Consider the following 3,127-nt stretch of genomic DNA (forward strand, 5'->3'; position numbering starts at 1 on the left):
AGGCATTTAGGCCCAATTGGAGGAATAGTGGGTATGGTTACAACGCCGTTACAATGCTGAGTGCCAAGGTCTTAGTGCACTGAGGACCAGTGGTACACCACGTAAGGCGTCCTTCCCCAAAGGCTCGTACTACTGTAGAATTTTGAAAAATGGAGGTCAGACCCCAAGGGGGACCATCACATGGAAGGCTGAAACGGTTGAAACTCCTTTTAGTCGCCTCTTACGACAGGCAGGAATACCTTGGGCCTACTCTTACCGCGGACACGCAGGGGGAGGTTGGTGAAGCTGATGGTGCCAGAACGTTGCAGCAGCGGCGTAAGATGATGTCATATGCACAGGATTCAGGCGTTCAAATTTTCTCTTAGCCTCAGTGTAGGTCAGTCTCTACAGGGTCTTGTACTCCATGTTTTTCCTTCCGTTCTGGAGAATCCTGCAGTCAGGGAGTAAGGTGAATGGTGCTCTCCACAGATGACACATGGAGTATTGGGAAGGGATGGGCGTCCGCAATCTCGGCATGCGACGCTGGAAGTACAGCGCGAAGATGTGTGACCAAACTTCCAGCACTTAAAGCACCGCATCGGGTGAGGGATGTATCGCTTTACATCACACTGGTACACCATCACCTTGGCCTTCTCGGGCAATGTATAACCCTCAAAGGCCAAGATGAAGGCACCGGTGGCAACCTGATTATCCTTCGGACCCCAGTGGACACAGTGGGTGGAATGTACACCTCGCCACTCTAAACTGACATGCAGCTCATCGTCGCACTTCAAAAGAAGGTCTCTATGAAACATAATACCCTGGACCATATTTAAGCTCTTATGGGGCGTGATGGTTACAGAAATATCCCCCAGCTTGTCACAAGCGTGTAACTCCTGTGACTGGGCGGAGGATGCTGTTTTGATCAAGACTGACCCAGATCTCATTTTGGACAAGCCCTCCACCTTCCCAAACTTGTCCTCTAACTGCTCAACAAAAAACTAAGGCTTCGTCATGAAAGATTCCCCATCAGCTCTCGAACATACAAGGTACCGCAGTGAATAAGATCCGCTGCCGTCCTTAGCCTGACGTTCCTCCCATGGTGTGGCCAGGGAGGGGAACGATTTGGGGTTGTATTTCTGTGCATTGAATTGAGATCGTGATCACTTAGAGACTGCTGGTGTTTCACCACCAGCAAGAGATGATGGACTATGCTTCTTCGCATGTCATCTGCCCTGATGCCACCCATTCTGCCCAGGGGCCCTCCCCACAGGCGCCACCCAGCCACAGAAAGGGCCACCTGGCAGGATGGCCATTGCCGGGAGTCCTGATGCTCCAGGAGGAAGGGCATCTATCCCATGTCATACATGGGGATTTAACGGCGCCGACAACAGGGTGCATAGTGGCCCCAACACAATGGACTGGCTACTGTGCTGGATATCATGGTCATCGTCGACCCAGAAATCGGCACTGCATAGTGCCTGGTGGAAAACGCACACAGGAAGGTGTCCTCGCCCAAGAGATGGAGAATGGGCAGGACTGCAATTCGACGACGAGAAAGTGGGCTAAAGATCTCAATGCACATTGGACACAATGCACCTTGTAAGGCGCCCTTCCCCAGTTGGCTTTCTCTTCGGAAAAATTTGGAGGATGGAAGTCAGACCATACAGGGGACCGTCACATAAAGGCCGAAATATGTGAAACTCCTTTTAGTCGCCTCGCACGACAGGAAGGAATACCTAGGGCCTATTCTAACCCCCAGACCCGCAGGGGAGACAGATCACCGAAGTTAAGCGCTGTCAGGCTGGGCTAACACTTGGATGGGTGACAGAGCGAGTGGGATGCACTCAGCCCTTGTGAGGCAAACTGAGGGGTAGTACTTGATTGAGACGTAGCGGCTCTGGTCTCGTCAACTGACATACGGCCGGGAGAGCAGTGTGCTGACCACATGCCCCTCCATTATTGCATCAAGCGACGCCTGTTGTCCGAGGATGGCAAAGCGGCCGGACGATATCGTTGGGCCTTCGTGGCCTGTTCGGACTGAGTTTAGCTCTTTTTAGTCGTCAAATATGGTGTGTCTAGCAAACCTGCTTTCTCGGATCTCCAGACAACGTTCAAACAAATCATATTAATGAGTTTTATTACAAAAAGAAAAGATTACAACACAAACTTTGTCAATTACACAGATGTGTCGCAAGAAAAGGGCGACGTGCAAAATAAGAAACGGTCTTCAGTATAAACAATTCCCAAGTCCGTGTTATATAGATCGTACAAATAAAGTAACTAGTGTCGATGCAGCAATAGAACTCGCTAATCTTGAAGCTACTCTTCAACTGGGCCGCTAGCAGTCGGGCGCGGCGCTTATGTCCTCTTCGCATAGGGGCCGCTGCTGTCGCGTTGTCGTCCTGGAGAGTGGTCTGACAGTGTGCTACTAGCTGACCTCTTCTAACTGCCATCTCGTCTCACAGCTGTCTCTTCTCTGTCGTTCCCGACTGGCTTGCCGGCGCTTAACTCTACCCCGTAACAGAAGAGATCTCCTCCGCCTCATACTCATACTGATTTATGGATAGCCCTACATTGTGACAGTTACCTCCGGTAATAGTTCAGACATTAGTCGAGTCCATACCACGTCGTGTTGCGGCATTTCTGCGCGCCCGCTGGGGCTCTACACGATATTAGGCTGGTGAACCAGTTTCTTTGGCTCTTCAGTGTATCTAACTAATGTTTTTCTTGTACTAATTTGACAAACACTGTATCACCACGAGACGGCACTTGCATAGATAAATTTCCTATTCTAATATTAGTGGCATGGCTTTCAACTCCTAACCATTAATAGACTTCTTAATTATGTTCATCGTGTTTAGCTTCGTTTCGTAACGTTACCCTGCAATGCCTACGTGGTGTGAACGACTACAGAATAAGTGTCTCAGTAAACCAAGTTGTAGATCTCCGTCGCCATTTTACACATTGCGGTAGTCATGGAGACATGTAATCGCGTGTGTGCAGCAGCGTCCCCCGAGAAACGAATCACGTGACCTGAATACATGTAAGGTCTTATAACAGTTGCTCACTGTCGATGCAATGTTAGCTTTGCTTCTGTCCAGCGTTCCTTGTCATGTGCATTTGACCGTGATCTTCCTTTGTGGTC

The sequence above is a fragment of the Schistocerca cancellata genome, unplaced genomic scaffold (assembly GCF_023864275.1).
Source record: "Schistocerca cancellata isolate TAMUIC-IGC-003103 unplaced genomic scaffold, iqSchCanc2.1 HiC_scaffold_430, whole genome shotgun sequence".
NCBI classification, from domain to species: domain Eukaryota; kingdom Metazoa; phylum Arthropoda; class Insecta; order Orthoptera; family Acrididae; genus Schistocerca; species Schistocerca cancellata.